This window comes from Rattus norvegicus, chromosome 1 (genome assembly GCF_021556685.1).
Source record: "Rattus norvegicus strain SHRSP/BbbUtx chromosome 1, alternate assembly SHRSP_T2T, whole genome shotgun sequence".
Classification (NCBI taxonomy): Eukaryota; Metazoa; Chordata; class Mammalia; order Rodentia; family Muridae; genus Rattus; species Rattus norvegicus.
In genome coordinates this window covers 269,253,019-269,274,638 of record NC_141534.1, presented here as the reverse complement: position 1 = coordinate 269,274,638, position 21,620 = coordinate 269,253,019, and the positions used below count along the sequence as shown (strand labels likewise).

The window sequence follows — 21,620 nt, the reverse complement described above, 5'->3', positions numbered from 1 at the left end:
CAGTGGTGTTAACTTCAGCCATTCTCTAGTAAGACACACTTTCCTTAAGTGAAAAGAATGTAAAATGACCTAAGAGGCAGGCTGGGGCAAAGCCGGGTTTGTCTTTGAAACCCAGAGTGGCTTTAAGAAACAGAAATCGTGGGATCCATTTAACCAAAACAGTAGATGGTTCTACGGCTCCACCGCTCTCCAGCTCTGTGACTGTGCAACCCTGCGGCTCTACGCACACTGGACGCTCTGTAAACAGGGGTATGTCTTTATGCTATTGTTTTTACCGTGGGACTCTGCTTACTTCTGTGTTGGGGGAGTGTGTCAGAAGACTTTTCCACTGTTTACTAATGGGCTTGATTGTATTCAAGAGCTCTGTGTTTGACTCAGGGCTTGGCACTTCTGCTACACCAGTTACCGCTAACAGACCCATTCACAGAGCCATTCTGGGAACTCTTTTTTTTTTTTTTTTTTTTTTTTTTTTTGTTCTTTTTTTCGGAGCTGGGGACCGAACCCAGGGCCTTGTGCTTCCTAGGTAAGTGCTCTACCACTGAGCTAAATCCCCAGCCCCCATTCTGGGAACTCTTAACCAACATGTTTTGTTGGTCAGAATATGCGCTTAAGTCCCGTGCGTAAGTCAATCCTGGCTTTCCCTCCAGTGCTGAGACTTCTTGGCCTTATGAAATTTGCAATAAGCCTGGGTATCTCAGGGTGTTTTGTTTAAGATTTAAAAAACATTGCACGTGGTGTGTGTGTGTGTGTGTGTGTGTGTGTGTGTGTGTGTGTGTGTGTGTGTGTGTTTGTCCATATGAGTGTATGCCACATGTGCCATAGAAGCCGGAATTAGGCATGAGACCTCTTGGAACTGCAGTTGCATGTGGTTTCGAGCCACCAGACATGAGTGCTGGGAACTGGATTGGTGACCTCTGGTAGGCAGCAAGTGCTCTTAGCTGCCAAGCCATCTCTCAGGCCCCATCACAGTATTTTAAATTCCTTAATAATTTAATATGTGGGTCTGGAGAGATGGCTCAGTGGTTAAGAGCACTGACTGCTCTTCTACAGGTCCCAAGTTCAATTCCCAGCAACCACATGGTGGCTCACAACCATCTGTAATGCCCTCTTCTGGTGTGTCTGAAGACAGCTAGTGTACTCATATACATAAAATAGTAAATCTTTTAAAAATAATTTCATATGTAGATACAATATATCTTGATCATATCAATCACAACTCCTCCCTTCTGCTGCTTCTGGATGGCCCCAACACACATCTCAGTACATTTACGTCCTCCTTTCCTCCTTTTCTCTCTCCTTTTCCTCCTCCTCCTCTTCTAGTAACCCACTAGATCCAGCAAGTGCTGCTTAAGTGCACATGTGACTACACTTGCTCCAAAAGAAAAGTGACAACTCCTTCCCAGCAGCTGTCGTTAGCTCCTCAACTGGGCACAGAGATTCATGAACCCACCCGCAACCCATGCTGGAATTACTGCCCACTTGATCTTCTGAAGGTCTTCTGCAGGTGACCATGACTTCTGTGAGTGCACGAGTACAGTAGTCACGCCATTTCCAGAACAGCATTTCCCAGCACTCCTCCCTGTCTTCTAGATTATCTCTTCTTCCCTTTCCTTGGTGTTCATTATTCTTGTGGAGGTGATACACTGTCCCCTTGTGGAGGTGACACACTGTCTCCTTGTGGAGGTGATACGCTGTTCCCTTGTGGAGGTGATACGCTGTCCCCTTGTGGAGGTGATACACTGTCCCCTTGTGGAGGTGATACACTGTCCCCTTGTGGAGGTGACACACTGTCCCCTTGTGGAGGTGATACACTGTCCCCTTGTGGAGGTGACACACTGTCCCCTTGTGGGGGTGATACACTGTCCCATTTCCATCTCAGCACTCAATGTTTTGAACAGTTTTGAGTCTCTGCATTGACTGCTGCCCACTGCAAAACGGAGCTTCTCTGACCAAAGTTGAGAGCAGCACCAATCTATGGGTCTAACCATAAATATTAGGAAGACAGTTTGACAGCATATTCATTTAATAAAGCAGTATAGTGGGGCCCCATGGCCCCTATGGCTTATGACCACCCCAGCCATGAGGCGCTCTTGGGATTAAGGACCCTTGCACTGTGCAGCCAGTTTATGTGGCTTCTGGTGATCCAAACTCAGGTCCTCATACTTACATGGCAAACATTTCTGCCGACCTTCCCTGCATCACATCCCTATTTTAAATGTTTATTCTTTTGCAGTGGTGAGGATCAAATCCAGGGCCTTAGTCATACTGGTGCTCTGGCACTGAGAACCAGCCCCAGCCCAAGACTGGACTTGGAAGCAATTGGACCACCTGAAAAATTTGATAAGTTAATTAAAATTCCACTGGTGGAATATGAACTTGCAATGGGAAGGAGGTGGTGTCCAAATGGTTAAGAACTGTATTCTAGCCTGTGCCTAAGTCCCGTTCTGTCCTTGGTTTGACCTTGTGTCATTCTCCTTGTGCGCAGAAGATGGTGATAGGAGACACATTCTGAGGAGTTATCTGAGGATCATTACTGTGTCATCTGGATGAGACAAGAGCGTAAAGAACCTCAGACCCAATCTTGTGGTGCTCAATAAACGTGGGCTATGGCCAACGCAGAGTTCAAAGCACCAGAGTGGAACAGGGCTCTCAGAGGCTGGAGGACAGCACAAGGCTTCAGGCAGGATAAAAGGCTATAGTCAGGAGACTACTATGATGTACACAGTTTGGAGAGCAAGACTCAGAGGAGACCCAGCATGGAGCCTTGTTTCCAGGGGTAGAGATTGCAGACGTGTTTACATCTATGTATGGCTTCTGTGCTATGAAGCATACTTCTAAGAGGAAACAAGTTATCGCTTGTCATAGATTACCAGCCCACATCTCCACAGTAAGTGGCCAGCCAGCATCATGGCAGACCCAAAGCCAGTTCTGGTGAGTGGGCCTTTCTCTGACGGACCTATTGAGATAGATTATTAATTTGCAAGCACCCACAGTTGCCATTGACGATATTTGGAGGTCAAAAGACCACTTGTGGGAGTAGACAGATGCGCTCCCTCTACCATGTGGAGTAGACAGGCGCTCTCCCTCTACCATGTGGAGTAGACAGGCGCTCTCCCTCTACCATGTGGACTAGACAGGCGCTCTCCCTCTACCATGTGGAGTAGACAGGCGCTCTCCCTCTACCATGTGGAGTAGACAGGCGCTCTCCCTCTACCATGTGGAGTAGACAGGTGCTCTCCCTCTACCATGTGGAGTAGACAGGTGCTCTCCCTCTACCATGTGGACTAGACAGGCGCTCTCCCTCTACCATGTGGACTAGACAGGCGCTCTCCCTCTACCATGTGGAGTAGACAGGCGCTCTCCCTCTACCATGTGGAGTAGACAGGCGCTCTCCCTCTACCATGTGGACTAGACAGGCGCTCTCCCTCTACCATGTGGAGTAGACAGGCGCTCTCCCTCTACCATGTGGACTAGACAGGCGCTCTCCCTCTACCATGTGGAGTAGACAGGCACTCTCCCTCTACCATGTGGACTAGACAGGCGCTCTCCCTCTACCATGTGGACTAGACAGGCGCTCTCCCTCTACCATGTGGAGTAGACAGGTGTGCTCCTTCGACCATGTGGCTCCAGGGCTCAAACTCAGGCATCCAGGCTCCGTAAGAAGTGCCCTCACTTCCTGAACAGTCTCACTGACTCTTAGGATGGCTGATTTAAAAAACTCAACCTGAATGAAAGAAATAAAACTCTAGGCACTCTGCCGGGGTGTGGGAGCCCCTAGAAGTTTCTCTGAGAGGGAAGTATAGGCCAGCGCCACTAGATGGCAGAGGAATGTTATCCACCAGCCCCATGTCACCAGTCAACCCTGGGAGTATCTCTCTTCAGGCTTATCAACCTGGCTGTCTTCAGGATCCTCAGGTATCTGAAATGTGAGCTGTGCTCCTTGCCTTCCAGAGTCAGGTGACCGACAGACAGCCTTTAGAGCGGTCAGTCCTAGCTGCAGGCCACCAACCCAAAACAGCACATTGTGAGTGTGGCTTCATATTGACAACTCTAACCGAGAAAACACTGAGAGCTTCCCGACTTTTGAGAAGTTGATTTCCTACTCTTGAGGAGAGACATTTGGAAGAAAGGACATGTTGTGGGCACTTTGCCTGAACCACCGTGATGTCATCTTCCTGCCACACTAGCCAGACCCACATCTCAACCTCCCGACTCCAAGACCAGCAAGCAACTGTACTTCTCTCTCAATCTGTAATCTCTTAGTCTCAGAAATCATTCTTTTGGAATATTAAACAGAGTTGCTGGTGCTCCAAAATTTGAGACGATAGTTTGAATTGAATCTGGATGATGTTATTAAAGGGCTCTACCTTTTGTTTTCTGGAAGATGAGCCTAGCTGGAAAAGGTGGTATTATTATTATTATTTATTATTATTTTATTATTTAACATGTAAACTCAGGAGCAGCTGTCTCCTGTCCAGGAAGAGTTCAAGATGGGAATGGTCAAGCAGTCTGTAAACAGCTGTTTTAATGACCTGTTACAACCAGCAGAACCAGCCAGGAGAGAAAGGTGTGGTCTGGTCCGCAAAGGACTCATAAACGTTAAGACAATGTGAAGGAACACTTCAAGGCAGGCGGCAGGCATTGGCTTCTCACGCTATGCCTAAGGAACCATTCTGTCTGGGCATGCACTATGGGCATGCACTACGTTCTCACCCTCTAACATAACAACCAATGCCCATCCACCCAGCCTCTCTGTGAATGAAGGGCGCTTTCTTGCAAATGACCTGCTTGACCTACTTCTTGGTTTGGTGGGGGAAGGTGAGAAACAAACCCAACTTTGGGGTGGATAGCTTCCTGTTAAGCCAACAAGATTGTCATTCCATTTCAAAGAAACCCTACCTCCTCTCCGGTGGGAGCTGGGCGCCCCTTCTCTGGCTTCCTCGAAAGGGCTGCTGGAGCAGTCGGCGGATCAAAGGACACCAGCGAGGGAGCACAGAGTGGCCAAGGGCGGCTCTGTAGCTGCACTGAGCTCAAAGACGGGGAGGTGCCGCACCCTCACTGCGGAGCCTCTCATCCCTTTGTCCTGGTGTCTCTGAAGGGCTTTGAAAGGTGCCATCCAAGTGGCAAGCTGGGAACAGGTCCCCTTTGGAGCGAGCAGCCAGCCACTTCTTTCTGTCAGCAGCCCACCACACCCTCTCCCCTGCCCCTGGCTTTGATTCCTGCGGAGTGGCCCACTGCCCGGCCCTCCTTTTTCCTTCAGGATGCTACACTTCACCTGGCTTTGAAGACTTTCCAGGAGCAGACCTCTTCCTGGGCGACTGCTGGCTTCCAGGTGCCTCCCTTCTGCGACCCCCCTCAGGTGGGCTGAGTCAGAAGAAAGCAGCCCTGGTTTGCTCCCTTTCTTCCAGATGCGTTGCTGGCCTGAATCTGGGGGACTCTTCCTCAGGAAGCTGTCCCCATGCGTGTATGGCTGGAAACGTTGCTGGAGCTTTGATGATAAGTCTAGTGGGGTGGGGTTCAAAAGGCAGTTCACTTGATGGTAGCGTGCTTTCTGAGCACACTTACTTGTCAAGGCCCTTGGTTCCATTGCCAACGCCACCATCACCTCCCTAAGACACAGCTAGAGACTTGGAGCAAATGGAAAACACAAGTACTCTGCTGTGGGACGCCGGGAGCCGGAGCAGTTCTCCTGTGGAAATCATGAAAATGGGATTTAGCTCAGTGGTAGAGTGCTTACCTAGGAAGCGCAAGGCCCTGGGTTCGGTCCCCAGCTCCGGAAAAAAAAGAACCAAAAAAAAAAAAAAAAAAAAGATTCCCACAACTCCAGGGTCACCGTGCCATAGTCCTGGCAAGGGTCCAACTCTACCGCTTGGCATGGAGATCACAGATTGGAAATTGGCTTTTATTGGTATATTGGGACGATTGCCAAGTGTATGCGTTTGTTGATATGGATCCAATGATCTTCCTGAAGGCTACAAAGATGTCAATAAGAAGATGCCACCCAGACTTCTCATGAATCCAACCCGTTTTCTAAATGAATGAGCAAGAACGTGAGTCCTCAGAACCCTTAGCTTTTGGACCTAGGGACAGGCAGGATGCAATGTCATTATGTCTGGTAGACCTTAAGCAGGACAGAGCCCGGCTCCAGAACCCGAAAGGGAGCATGCTGTTGAGTCTGTGAGTATGGACTATGTCACTGTCACTTTCAACAGTTACTATCTTAGCCAGATAGCTAGATGTCCGCCTGCTGGGAAAGTCAGCCTTCACTCCCTGCCCCTACCTCACTCCCAGGAAGGACAAATGTAGCTACAGCCCTGTAGGCAGAGAGGGGACGATGGGGCCCATATACAGGGGATCCTCAGCCACCCATTCTGGGGCCACTCTGTGCCAGAGGAAGTCTTGTTCCTTGTGGTTTGAGAACATTCCTCCCGGGGTTAAGCCCAGTTTGGAGCCTCCAACCCAAGGCAAGGAGGAAAGAGAGAAATGGGTTCCTCATGTAAAACTCTGCTCACATCCGAGTTTCAGTTCCGTGTCCCAATGCAAAGCAAAAGACCACAGACTGGAGTCACCAAGAGGCAGTGGACAGAGCAACATCAGAGCCTGGCTCCCAGGGTAGGGAGGGTGCTGGGGGTGTAAGTGTGCTGGCCAGAAGGCTGTTCTCACTGGCCTTGGCTCTGTCAGAATATAGCAGGTTGTTTGTTTATTACCTTGTCATTCTCCTTCCGGTGCTGAGACACTGGACACTGGACAAACCAGGACAGATAAACAGCTTTCCTTAGCGTTCCCATGGATGGACTACGCGGAACAGGGCAGCAGCCCTGGACCGCCTTCCCCCGTGCGTAGAGACATTTTGCTATAAATACGATTCAAACAGCGTGGCAGTCAGTGAGAGCCACTGCACATCGCCAGCTACGCGGCAGAACTGGTTTCCATATGTAAAATATTTTATTCCATAAGGGATTTACAAGGTGTAAGACTTGAGAACTGATGTTCACTCTGGCTCTCGCTAAGCGTGAGACCTTGGGGAAGTTTCAGAACCTGGGAATCCGTAGTAGTCCGCATGGCAGCCATGATAAAATACCGAGGATCAGGTGGCTTAAAATAGAGTTTTCTTCCCGTACTGAAAACCAAGACTTGTGGACAAAAGGGTGGGGAGAGGTTGGCTTCTTCTGGGCCTGCCTCCCTCTTGTCTTTGCAGGAATCTCTCGCTGTGTGATCATGTGATCTTGCCTGGGTGTTTGTATTTGTGCTCTAATCTCTCTGTATAAAGACACCAGTCAGATTGGATTAGAGCTCACCCCAGTGACCCCATTTTCATGTAATTACTTCTTTTAAGGCACCTTCTCTAACACTGCCCCCAGTCTAAGGTTCGTATCCTGGGGGTTTGGGAAGGACATGATTCAGTTTCCTCTCTGGTAAAATTGGAGTCAAACTTGTTCTCTCTCTCTTTTTGAGATGCAAATGAGATCAAGTCAGAAAAGAAACCTTGGAGGGTTCCAAGTGCAATAAATAAAGGCAAGCCGTCGCTCTATAGGTAGGACGGAGAACTTACGACAGTGTGCCTTGCGGGTGGGTTGGGGGTCCGTGAACATCTGTGTCTCTCTGCATGCCTAACCCGTGGAGACCAAGCTCCCTTTGGACGGGTACATCTTCGAAGATACAGCTGAACACCATGTCTTCTTGGGAATTGGAGCCTCGAGAAGTAACAGTAGTCCTTGTGTCTGTCCATTCTCACCAATTACATACATACTCTGTTAGAAATGCAAACAGAAGTGGGACGGCTGCAGTCCATAGGGATCTGGGTGGGAAGGGGACTTCCCTCCGGCTGCTGTGACTTGCTGGGAGCCTCGTTGAGCATAGTCTTGCCCTCAGCAGCTTTTACCTAACCCTTCCTCAGTCACCTAACCCTTCCTCAGGACCTGGACACTCGGAGGTCAGCCTGGGTCTGGGACTGAGGCCGCATAATCTTAAAAACCAAGGCAAGGGCAGAATTCAGGTTCTGCCGTCTTAGATGACCAGTACGGGAGAGCTGACCCAGCGAGGTCATTCTAGATTCTATGAAAACCAAGAGCCAATGGTGTTTGAGCCATAAGGATTTACATGTGAAATGCAATGGTGCCTTTTCCCACCCAGATTCCTGAGGACTGCAGCTGACCCACTTCCGTTCGCATTTTCTATCACAGAGTATGTGATTGGTGAGGATGGACAGACACGAGGAGTAGTGTTATTTCTCAATAACACTGTAATAATAAATGCTTAGAAGACTTGAAAATATCTAAAAGACTTTTAAGGCTGTTCACACTTGTTTTTTGATAGAGAGAGAAACATTAGTAGTTTTTATTACAGAGTTTTCCCCTCTGGTCAAGTGTTGGAGCTCCAATCCAGGGCCTTGTGCATACTAGGCTGGTGCTGTACCACTGAGCTATACCTCCTGCCCATATGTTTCTATGAAGTGCTGAAGAGTTAGTTCACAAAAGGCCAGTATACCATCCCAAGATGGCTGTGGGCTTTGGTCCTAGAGTCCTCTCAGATTCATGGATTCTTGAGTCCATTTAATGGTCTAATGTTTGCATATAACCCAACCCCCCGTGTACTTGTAATTATCTCCAGATTGCGTGTAATAATTAATTCCGTATACACACTATGCAAATCGTTGCTGAAATGCATTGGTTAAGGACTAGCGAAAGGGAGAGATCTGCATGTTCAATGAAGGCAAACTAGAAATCTGTACCTTTTTTTTAAAACCCCAACTGAGTTGTGTCTATAGATGCAGAAGGCTGAATGCATGGTCACATGGCTCTCTTACACATTCTGAAAGGTTCCAAGTTGAGTGAGAAACAAAATGCCTAGTGCCCTCTTGCCACACCCATGGGGACCTCTCCCTGTTAGCCCCTAGTTCATGTGACTCAGTGAAGAAATGGTGAGAAGTACCACTCTGCCCTCCTGGGACATCCGAAGCGAAGAAGAAACACCTCGACTGCTTTCTGGTGCCAGGCTGCGAGTGTAAAGTCTTATCGAATGAAAAAGGACAAGATATGAGAAGTCTGCAGCCATTAGAACAAAACAAAAAACAGAAAGCCAGAAAACCAAAACTGGGCAATAAGAAGGCACAGTGGGTAAAATCAGGCACTACCACACCTGAAAACCTGACTTCAGTCTCCAGAACTCACAGGGCAAAAGGAAGGAATTAACTCCGCCAATTGTCCTCCAATTGCACACATGTATGCATGCTTGTACACACACACACACACACACACACACACACACACACACACACACATACACACGAGAGAGAGGGAGAGAGAGAGAGAATAATTTTAAAAGGGGGAAATGCTAAATATTAAACATTTAAAACTTCGATGGAGGGAGAAAAGCAAGAGAGTCCAGCTTGTCACATGAAGAAAAATGAGAACAGTGCAAAAGGAAACCAGGAGGAAAAGAGCAGGGCCACGAGGAACCTTGGCCACCTAACTTAACTCCTTAACTTGAAGCTCCAGGCTGTTGTGGCAGCGGAAGTCTTTGTCACTTGGACTTCAGTCTTGTTTTATTCCCAAATCAGAACTGGAAATAGGAATTATGAAGCCAAAAATATCAAACAGCCTTAGACTCTTGGTTAAAAACATCCGTGGCAACACACGACTAAGCTTCCCTCCCCCACGCCTGACATTTGATTATAAGAGGAAAACCGCAAGCCAAACCCAGCCAACAACTTTATAATTAACTCACAGGCCCTCCTTCAGTCGTGGGCTCACTAGTGGTTTTTAGGTCTCAGACATGATGTCGGATGTTACTTAGTAGCGACACAGGACGTAACAAAACCACTGTTACTGAATAGCAGCCGGGTTCCATCTCAATTACTCAACATGGAGTTTCCAGGCACAAGGGAATCATTTGCATGTGATTTGTTTACATAAATTAGGGACAACATTATATGTTTATGTTACATGGAGTTCTTAACAGCAAAGAACAAGAGTCCAATCTAACCCACTGAGGAAGGAATAGGCATGTATTAGAGAATATCAAGCAACTCCCAGAATCCTCCAAAGGTTGAAGCTGGGGCAAAAAGTAACAAATCCTAGTCGGTCATAGCTGTTCTCTGGATACCCTCTGCCTTTATCTTTGGTGGCTACTGCAGCTCACCCTAAGGCCCTTCTTCCCACTGGGTACGTGATGGATTCTCTATAACCTGCTTGTGGTGGCCACCTGCCTGTCAACACGTCCCCAGACTCTAACCAGGCTCTGTTCACTTTGAGGTTTGAGCTCCCAGCCTAATGCCTGTTGCTTTTGCCTAGGCTGAAGTTGTTGGGTTCACAGCGGTATCCACTCCATCTTGACTAGTGTTTAAGTGGGCATCCAGACCACACAGACAGAACCCCCTGGGATTCATGTATTTATTCCCAGTTCTGCCATGGGCTTCAAAGGCAACTCCGATTCTTTGCCTGGTAGATCAAACTCATGCACGTCTCTAGGGAGGACAGTGTAGCCTAAACTTACAGTAAGAAGGAAAACTCTCACAGACACATCACAGAAGTCATACACATACACGTATGAAAGTCTACGCACAGGCATTTCCAGCAGCAGCCATCAGTCCTAATTTTATGCCCAACAGTCACCTTGGGAGAGCCTGGGACAGGAAGGGCCCACATTCTTCTCTGTCGCTTGGGCCTGTAGGCACACCTGACCATGGATATAAGAATTCTTTCATCTTTCTGCCCCTTCTCATCTTCTTCTGCTGGGTGGAGGGCAGTGCAGGGGTCGGGTCTTCCGATCCCATGTGCGTAACTTGTCATTCTTCATGTGTTTATGGCCCAAGGCCAGATACTGAATATTGTGATGGTTTGTATATGAGCAGCCCAGGGAGTGGCACTATTAGAAGGTGTGGCCCTGTTGGAGTAGGTGTGTCACTGGAAGTGGGTTTTAATACCCAAAATACTGCCTGGAAGTCAGTATCTGCTAACAGCCTTCAGATAAGATGTAGAACTCTCAGCCCTGCCTGCACCATGCCTGTCTGGATGCTGCCATGCTCCTGCCTTGATGATGATGGACTGAACCTCTGAACCTGTAAGCCAGCCCCAATTAAATGTTGTTCTTATTAAGAGCTTGCCTTGGGGTTGGGGATTTAGCTCAGTGGTAGAGCACTTGCCTAGCAAGGGCAAGGCCCTGGGTTCGGTCCCCAGCTCCGGGAAAACAAAACAAAACAAAACAAAACAAAACATGAAAGAGTTTGCCTTGGTCACGGTGTCTGTTCACAGTAGTAAAACATAAGAACTATGAAGTGTGTCAGATGACCAGCTTGAGAATTACTACGCCTCCCTTCCACTCTGCTGTTAATAGGAAAGAAAGAAATTTTGAACTTCTCGCAGGTGAGGTACCAGGTTCTGTGTCCTGGCTGCCTGGCCTTCTCTGGGTTTAGTCCAGTGGTTCTCAACCTCCCTAAGGCAGTAACCCTTTAATTCAGTTCCTCATGTTGTGGTGACCCCACACATAAAATTATTTTAGTTGCTACTTCATAACTGTAGTGTCTATAGCTTAGGGGTTGAGGGAGAGGGAAGGTGGTGGAGGCCTGAGGCTGGCTGATTGGAAAGACCTGAGGGCTGAAGTGGTAAAGACCTGTTTCAGCCAGAAGGTACTACCCTGGACAGTGGCATGTCCTTCGAGAGGGCTGGTTGCCTGGAAACCAGGAAAGAAGAGACCACTGGTACTTAAGGCCAAGACAGGTACCACTGAGACCCACTCTAGCATGCAAGGGGGAACAAGCTCCCGTTCTCTCCTCAGCAGCACTAGAAATACCTGGGCTCGGGAGCAAGTAGAGGTCACTTCTGAGGGAAACATAGCAACCACAGGATTGCGGAAGTGGAGGAGAAGGAGGAGGAGGAAGAAGAGGAAGAGGAAGGGGAGGAGAACAGGAGTGCTTGCCCAAGCACGTGGGGATGGGAGGTGAGCCACTGAGCGTCACCACCAGACTGAAAGTGATGTTTAGGACATAGCTTCCTCCAGGGTTTCCTCCATACCCTGAGAGGAGGTGTTGCTTAAGAGAGAAGAACTTATTTCTCCCTGGACCCCACCCCACCCCACTTACCCCCAGATCCAAGGATATAATGGTTGTTCTTAATTGTCAACCTAAAGGAACTTAGAACCACTCAGGAGATATATCTGTGGGTGTGTTTGAGAGGAAGCTTCTAGAGAAAACTCGTTTGGACAGGAGACCAACCACAGAGTGGCACCTTCCAATGAGTGGACTGAGGAGGTGGCCTTGGCCCCTGCCTGCCTCTACTTTCTCCCAAGCAGTCACATCTGTGTCTGCTGCCGCCACCGCCGCCATCCTCTGCTGGCCTTATGCTCCAGTTCTTCAGCTTTCCAGCATGGTCCGAAGGTCAGCAGCTCTCCAAGAAATGCCTCTGGCCACTAGATAGGGGCTTCTGAGGCAGCCAGCTTCCTGCACTGAGTATCTACTGGGTTCTCAGCCTCCCCGGTGTGCAGGCAGCCATTGCTGGACTCAACCGTCATCCCTTGCTTCACTTGGGAGTGGTGTTGCTAGGTCAGTGGAGCTAGTTTCTGTTGAGCCTTCGCCCAATATCTGTGGCTGGTAACTGTTCCAGTCTCAGACTCCATTTACCCCAATGTCCTTCCCTTAGGACACCGTATTATTGCAGAATGGCTCCGATGTCCCCCGATTCTCCACTAATACTCTCTCTAGTCCGGGGTCCGCTCCAGATACCATCTTGCTGACCTCTAGTTGTCATGTCTACTCTGAACAATGGCATTAGCTTAGCCTCCCCCTCTTTTTATAAATGGCTCATTTTGCCTTATCTACAGTGATCTTGAAGAATGTCCCCCTACCTTAGGATTGTCAAGATTTTTCTCACAATCAGAGGGGTCACTATAGGATCTGGGGGGGATAACGAAGGGGGAAGAACCTTCTTACTGGACAACCCATAGGACATCATCGTGTGTCAGCCTTCCTCCTTGGTTAAGGGTTTCTCCAGGGTAAAGAGTTACTTTTCCTTTCTGTTTGCTAGTCTTTATAAGCACTCCAATCCTTTGAAATTTGCAGTAGGAGAATGACGAAACCCAAAGCGTGAGGAGGCAACGGTATCTGTGACCGGTGCAGGGGTGAAGGTTTTCCTGCAGCCCTGCGAGGAGAACAGAAGTGGTAGCTCTAATGGTAGGAATTTCAGGATGGGTGACAGTTGGTTGTGGGCGTGTGAGCTGGTGTGAGAAACGTAAGCAGCCTTTCCATCCCTCTACTCACACAGTGCCCTGCTCCTCCTATATATAGGGTGAGACCACGGAGTATACTGTTTATAAAATCTTGGTACAGATTTGAGAAGTTAGCACTCCCACACACAACGGAGGAACCGTCCTACCATTTATTTTTCTAATTCGGGGTGTGAGTGCAGATTTAGGAGGGGCTGGTGATCGTTTACCCAGGATACTCTGAGCATCCGTGGTTGGGGATACACCAAAGAGAAACAGGACTCCTTTTCTGTTCCAAGTGCAATGAGAAGGTCACTCCATTTCGAAAGCAAGACCCTCCCCACACCCTTGACTATACCAGGGAGATATGAAAAACACCATCACACGTCCTCTTTGTGGGTCATGACACCTACATGAAAAGTTACTCTGGCCTTGGTCACCCTGAGGCTTCCAGCCACTGTTTTTCTTACCCTGTTGCTGCTGATGGCCCCACGCACATCATGGATTTCTGGGCTAAATACTCTGCAAAGCAGGTACTTCTCAGGTTGGATTCCCAAGACTCCACGTATCATTCAGAGCATGGGAAATGACAGTCAGGTAGATGGTGGGACATGGCCAAAGCTGTTTACTGGGCTTGTGGAGACTCAGTTGACTTACCAACAGAGCTGGAGACAGAAAGCACAATGATGTTTCTTCAAGCGCTGCTGTCAGAGCTGAAGTCCGGTTCCCTGACCATCTCACAACAGCCTTGTGATGGGTGCTAGAATAGGGGCGGAGGGGGCGGTCCTCAGAAGGTTGGGATCCTGTGGAAATTTGATAGATATTATGAGAATTTGGATGGGTCTCTGGGCAAGTGTTCTGAAGTCAGAAAGCCCCACTGAACTTCTAAGACCAAGGCTGTCTAGTGGTCATGATGAAACTCAGCCCTGCCCACCTGGCTCATTGCAGTGGTCTTCTTTTTAGTGTGTGCATGTGTGTTTGTGTGTGTGCATATGTGTTTGTGTGTGTGCATGTGTGTGCATGTGTGTGTTTGTGTGTATGTATGTGCATGTGTGTGCATGTGTGTGTTTTGTGTGTGCATGTTTGTGTTTGTGTGTGCATGTGTGTGTTTGTGTGTATGTATGTGCATGTGTGTGTGCATGTGTGTGTTTTGTGTGTGCATGTTTGTGTTTGTGTGTGCATGTGTGTGTTTGTGTGTGTGCATGTGTGTGTGCATATGTGTGTGTTTGTGTGTGTGCATGTGTGTGTGTGTGTATGTGTGTGTATTTATGTGTGTCACACAGGCCAACTTTGGGTGTTATTCCTTAGGAGCCACCTACCTCATTCTTTAAACGTATTTATTGTGAGTGTATTTGTGTGGGAGAGAAAGGGTAGGGTGTGGTCCCAGCAGGCACATGTGGAGCACAGCTTCTGGACATTGATTCTTCTGCCATGTGGGTCTCGGAGATCAAACTCAAGGTCATCAGACTTGGCAGAAAGCCCCTTCCTCTGCCGAGCCATCATTTGATCCCTCCTTGTTTATAGAGATGGGATTACGAATCCAGGCATTTCTTACTGGGATACCAGGGATCAAACATAGGTCCGCACCAATGCTTTCACGGTAAGCACTTTGTACCCAGACCCACAGCATCTCTTTCGTACCTCTGGTGGATGTCAGGCTGATGGACACAGGATAAGAATAACCTACCTTCGCTCCTGCAGACGCCAGTGTAAATGGAGCTGAGACTGGGGTTAGGGAACAAGGCAAGGCATGGCCAGTAAACAGCTAGACAATTAAAGCCAGTAGCTGGAGTCCTAAGGTAACAAAGTTAGGTGGGAGAGAGAATTCCAGGCAAAGAGGGTACAGGCACAAAGTCCCTTGTGGGACTTGGGGAGACTGCAGGTAATTTCATTCAAAACAACAATGGGATTTTTCTTCTCCTAAAGGAGTGTGGCACAGTAATGCCAAATGTCACTTGGAAAAATGCAGAAGGCAGCACAAGTAAGAATGGAAAAGAATGGGATTGGGGATGGGGAGTAATGGCTTTGAATGACAAAAGACACCCAAGAGTCACTTAAAATGCTGTGGGCAAAGGCTTAGTACAGGGGCTGGAGAGAAGGCTCAGCGATTTAAGAGCACCGTCTGTTCTTCCAGAGGTTCTGAGTTCAATTCCCAGCACCCACGTGGTGGCTCACAACCATCTGTAATGGGATCTGGTGCCCTCTTCTGGCCTGCAGGTGTACATGCACCAGAGCATTCATATACATAGAATTAAAAGCATTCTTACTTTAAAAAGGGGGGCGGTGGTGGAAGGGGGGTGGTTAGTACATAGAAAGTGTTCAAGTGTTAACCCAGACAACCAAGAACATCTAGGTATTAGATGTGGGGACCAGTGAGGGAAGAGACATGATTTATTCAGAAAGTGGTGGGGGAAATGGTTATTCGTAAACGGTCAAAATCATAGCTGCATCTGAAACAGTAGAATGTGCTACAGATGGGTTGGCATAGGCAAGCTTTGTGTGTCTCTCTTACCCTCTCTGATCCACCATTTCCTCATCTCCAGAACGTGACCTTGCTCAGGCTGGCTTGCCTCTGCCTGTAACACTTGCTGAGAGAACGTCAGATCTTTTGTCTCTGTGTCTTCAGTTACTCTGCGCCATCCTCTCTAGATGGAGGTGCTGATTTGACTACCACCTCCTCAAACCAGGGTGAATCCACAGAGAATCGGCAAGGGAGTGGTGTGCGAGGAGTCTCGGGCGGTCAGGGCTGGTTGAGAGAAAGGATGGAGGCACAACACAGAGCGATACTCCGGTGGGAGAAGAGAGGAGAGACAGGCCAGCCACCATCTGAGATCCCTGGGTCTGGCACTGACTAGCCTAGACCCAAACTCAACACACCAGAGCAAGGCTGATCTCAGGAAGCTTGTCCTGGCTCTCTTGGGGCAACCTCCAAAAGCATTGTTCCTCGAAGAGTTCACCTCTGTCTCCACACCAATGGCCAGTTGCCTGTGATCCACAGAGGAGGCAGACTCTGGAAGACTTCTAGGTGGGGTAACTTTGATCTCTCTCCCAGATGCCCATTAAAACTCTGAATGCAATCTGCCACTGGATGCTAAGGTTGTTGTGTGCTGTGTTGAGTAACACTGGACATGGCCTGGACTTGGCTCCATTAAAGGGAAAGAGCTGCTCACCGAGGGCTGCTGGGTGATGAGGGACACACTCCCAGGCTTCAGAACTGCAGCTTGGGAACTACAAAGCCTTGCTCGCCAAATCCATGAGGTCCCGGGTTTCTGTCTGTATAGTCCCTTTAGTCTCCATGTCTCTCAAGCTGTCTCTGCTTGACCCCATCAGCTGGACCAGAAACATAAAGTTTTTACCACTTTCCACCAAGAACTCACTCCTCCTGGGCACATTGTGGGGTTCATTGTCTTAGCACAGGGGATTCCATTGGGGAAAGTTTGTCCCTTAGGGGATATTTGGCACTATCTGAAGACATTTCTAGTTGCCACAGCTGGAATGGCATGCTACAGGCTTTTAGTGGGTAGAGACCTGTAATTTTAATTTTTTTTCAAATCCTATTTTCCATGACGGTTCTTAAACACTTTAACCTCCCTTGTAGCCACCCCCCCCCCCAGAGGTAGTGGGAATGAAAGGCTATGTGGGAAGTGGACCTGTTTAGAAAGGTTCTTTGGGGGTTGGGGATTTAGCTCAGTGGTAGAGCGCTTGCCTAACAAGCGGAAGGCCCTGGGTTCGGTCCCCAGCTCCGAAAAAAAGAAAAAAGAAAAAAAAGAAAAAAAAAAGAAAGGTTCTTTGGAACACCTCCCATCTATTTTGTCTGGAAATCGATAGTTCAGCTCACAGGTTAGCAGGCAGCGTCAGGACAATCCATTCACAAACACTTCACCAACAGTCTTGTTCAGTAGAGTCAGGTTAACAACAGCAGTGATACAACCCAGCAGAGACAACCAGGCCTCAGCCTTGGCTTCAGTCAGCAGACGGGACCAACAGGAACACCAGGAGAAGTTCTCAGTTGTGCCTCTCTCAGGGAAGCAAAGATGAGACCCACAAACCTTGCACAACTAGCTGTACCAACAAGCCAAGCTCTCTCTCTCTCTCTCTCTCTCTCTCTCTCTCTCTCTCTCTCTCTGTCACTCCATCAAGTCCTATTTATACCCTCCACACATCACAAGTCTTGCTTCATGGGTCTTGTCTTAGCACATGTCTTGTTTCAGCACATGTATCTAATCGGCCTGAGTCCTCAGAGTCCCAACAAATGGAGCTCTACTACACAATGTAAGGTAGACCAATTCATGTGTGCTGTTAACCAAGACTCTTTCATCACATGTCCTTTCACATGTTTACTTTAGCAGAACATCCTCTCTCCTGAGTCTGCTTCAGTGAAATGTTCCTTCACGAGTCTGGCTTAGCCTTTCATCTGTGTCCTCTTCAGGAAAACGCTCCTTCACATGTTTGTCCCAGCAAAACACCACCCAACACAACTGACTGTCCAAAGAGCCCTTAAAGCTTCCACTTCAAAGCCAGGAAGCATTACCTGACTGCACTGAAACTGTGAGGGTTGTAAACTTGGCTGACAGCACTGAGTGGTGGGTAGGTGTCCTCCACCTGAGACGTCTTCTTTCCCAGTCCCTCACTCTGCCTCACCTTCTATGATTCAAGAAGAAAACTAATTCCTCTCCCTGTGCCTATGGTTAGCATGAGTCTTTAGTAGTGAGATCATGGCTTGGAGATTCATCCATTTTACCATATAGCTGGTCGAAATTAATTCACCAATCATAAGGGCAGAGCCCCAGCTCTTGGCTCTGGGGAGGTTCTTTTGGCTGCATCCCGTGTGGTGAGTGACAATGGGAACATCTTTGAGAAGCCAGAGGAATTCGCACCAATTTGCTCTTGAGAGAGCTAAATGAGTTCATGAGGGGGCAGCATCCCCAATGACAAAATCACCTCACACTAGGCCTTGCCTCTTAAAAGGTCTGTCATTTCTCAGAATCACAGCAGAAAACAAGCTTTTAGTACTGAAACTTTCTAGGACAATCTCAAATGATATCCAACTCTAGAGGGAGGTCCTGATTAACCCTTACCCGAATTCATTAAATCTGGGGACCAGAGCTAGAGAGATAAGAGCATGGGGAGTGGCAAGGGCCAAGGTATTGGGGACCACAAAGGCAGTGAGACTCCTCCAGCACTCCAGCACGTGTAGCAGACCATCATCCCCAGCTCCATCATCCCCAGCTCTGTCATCCCCAGCTCCATCATCCCCAGCTCCATCATCCCCAGCTCCGTCATCCCCAGCTCCATCATCCCCAGCTCATCATCCCCAGCCCCATCATCCCCAGCTCCATCTTCTCTAGCTCCGTCATCCCCAGCTCCATCTTCTCTAGCTCCATCATCCCCAGCTCCATCATCCCCAGCTCCATCATCCCCAGCTCCATCATCCCCAGCTCCATCTTCTCTAGCTCCATCATCCCCAGCTCCATCTTCTCTAACTCCATCATCCCCAGCTCATCATCCCCAGCTCTATCTTCTCTAGCTCCATCATCCCCAGCTCCATCATCCCCAGCTCCATCATCCCCAGCTCCGTCATCCCCAGCTCCATCATCCCCAGCTCCATCATCCCCAGCTCCATCATCCCCAGCTCCATCATCCCCAGCTCCATAATCCCCAGCTCCATCATCCCCAGCTCCATCATCCCCAGCTCCATCATCCCCAGCTTCGTCATCCCCAGCTCATCATCCCCAGCTCCATCTTCTCTAGCTCCATCATCCCCAGCTCCATCATCCCCAGCTCCATCATCCCCAGCCCCATCTTCTCTAGCTCCATCATCCCCAGCTCTGTCATCCCCAGCTCCATCATCTGGAGTGGAGAGCTATGTGAGACAGAGACACAAGCTGGGCAGCAGGAGCAGGATCAGAGGACAGCTGCTTCAGACAAAGCATATTTGCTTCTGTAAACATGGTCAGGCTTTCCTGCCCAAGGACCTGATACTTCCTTCCCTTCTCCCACCTCCAGTCACTACCACCCAACTCTCTGTGGAAGCACCAGCTAATTAACATATGCAATGTCTCCCATAATCATGTGGGGCTGAGAGCATTGTTCTGACCTGGCAGAACTAAATTACAGCGGATTCTTTTGCCTGCATATGATCTATTCAAACAGGTGACCCATCACTTAGAAGAGGCAATAGCTCCCAACTGTGGGGAGAAAACATTTTATTCATCTCTGAACCTTTCAGTACAGACAGAATGGACATGAAAGCGCCCTCCCTTCTAAAAGACAATTGGACAGTTTTCAAAGGGCCCAAAATTACAGTTAGATGAGAAACATAAATTGTGAGGGCGCTGTTGTGTCTCACAGTGGCAACAACAGGATAATAGGCTGTTCTCGGAGAGAACAATGCTCTCAGCCCCACATGATTACGGGAGACATTGCATGTGTTAATTAGGTACACGAAGCTATTCTTCAGAGCACGAAGAGCTCAAAACATCATGTTCTGAATAATAACTACCTACAATCTTATCTGTCAAATTAAAATTAATCTGAAAAAGTTAAGAAGGGGTCTGTTCTAGTTTCTTTTTTGTTGCTGTGGGGTGACAAAAACACTGTACAAAACAGCCGAGGGGAGAAAGGGTTTGTTTTAGCTTATACTCCCAGGTTACTGTCAGCCGTGACATCAGCAAATTGAGACAGGTAGTCGAGTCCCAGACAGTCAAGAACACAGAGTACTAAATGCATGCGCTTGCCTGACTTCTTCACTCTTACACAATTCAGGACCCTTCCTTAAAGAACAAATTCAGGACCCTTCCTAAAGAACAGCTGCCCACGATGGGCTGGGTCTTCCTGTATCAATTACTCTAAAGAGAATCCCCCCCGCAGGCCAACCTGATGTAGCCAATCCTCCATGGAGATTCTCTTCCCAGTAATTCTAACATGTGTTCCATTGACAATTACAGTTAGCCACCTCCAAGTCTGTCTGAGGAACTGAGTGAATAGTTCTCTTGCAAAGGAGCTTCATGGCACTTGAGGGTGTCAGTGAGATCTCACATGTGGCAGCCCGAGAAGAAAATGAAAGCCAGGTTCCCAAACTACAAGCCTGGGGTTGGGGGATGGGTAGAACTTTCACTCTATAGGGGGAAGAGAAGTTAAGAAATACAGAAATGAAGGGGTAAAAGGAGATGAGGGGGCTTGTTTAAAAACAAGAAATAACAATTCAAAGAGAGACTGGAGAATCGAGGGGGAAACAGAGGCAGAGAGGTGGGGGAGAAATGCTCTGGAATACTGAAAGTTATTGACAATTTCTGTTTTTGCTACGGGGACTGATGAGGATCTTCCTAGAAAGGGTGCACTCAGGCATTACCAGGAAGTTGGTCTGTCCTGAGAACAGGCATGAATAAGCCTTTCTAAAGTCCCTAGAGGACATTGGCAGGGCCCTTCCACCCCCGACAGCTAGACCTGGAGAGAGCCTGGGCAGACATGGGGAAAGAGTAACCTGGGGCTTCCAGAAGACAAAGAGAAAGTCTGCTCAGAATCACTGAAACCATCGCCAAGAGCGTTGCAGTTCACACAATGAAACTGCTTGTGTCACGGCACTTTGTGTTTGCATATCTAGGTAACCCGCTCTACTGAGGTCGATGATCAGGAAGCGAGCTCCCTGAGCAAAGGGGTTGGCGAAAATCTCAGAAGCATGCCTGAGAAAATGGCGCTGGTACTGTCCAGGTCTCCAGGCATGACACTGCTCCTCTGCGGCAGGGCCCATGCTTGTCAGGGAGGTTGCTCATCAGATGCTGCCCTTGTTCCCAGGCTGTCTTAAGGACATTCTCCTCATGCAAGAGGCTGTGGCAGTGTCTGCCTGCCTGTTCCTGCTGTGTACCACCTGGGCATGTGGTCTCACACACCTGTCCCCTGTCTGTTTGCTCTGGACTGCAGTGTGTAAGTCTTTGGAGTGGGCACAGATGGTCCGACGAGAACAGATGAATGCTGCTTATTTGATAGGCGAATGCATCATGATTAGAATAGGAGATGAAAACTTACCCCTAGGTAGCAGATACCAGGACTTCACGACACTTCCCATACAACATCTCACTGTCTGTGACAGTTCTGGGGTCACCTACCTTGTAACTTCATGCACAAAGTTGGTTAAGGATGGCAGAATCATCAGCACCAGCTAACAGAACCAGTCCCAGTGCGAAGGAGGTGACCCCTGATCAAGAGTCCTGGAGTTAAGAAATCCCAGTGCCACAGGCAGCTGGGAGGGATTAAGGAGCAGGTCGTGGAATATTACAGACTATGGATAGCCCACGCTATCCCTCTGCTTTTCAGACCCAAAGAAATCCTGTAGCTTTGAAGTTTTGAACAGGAAATGAGAAGGACTTGGGAGCTCAGATATCCCTGTGATGTCTTCAAAAGAGGAAAGAAAAAGAAAATCCATG

At 48.5% G+C, this 21,620-nt stretch overlaps 1 long non-coding RNA gene across 1 annotated transcript; it reads right to left on the bottom strand.

Moving 5' to 3' along the window:
• Window positions 1–6,926: 6,926 nt before the first annotated feature.
• LOC102547814 (uncharacterized) lies at window positions 6,927–9,807 on the bottom strand. Its single transcript, XR_015648311.1, has 3 exons — window positions 9,727–9,807; window positions 7,553–7,751; window positions 6,927–7,260 (listed from the first exon to the last, which is right to left on the bottom strand). It is a non-coding gene; the product is annotated as an uncharacterized LOC102547814 (long non-coding RNA).
• Window positions 9,808–21,620: the final 11,813 nt, after the last annotated feature.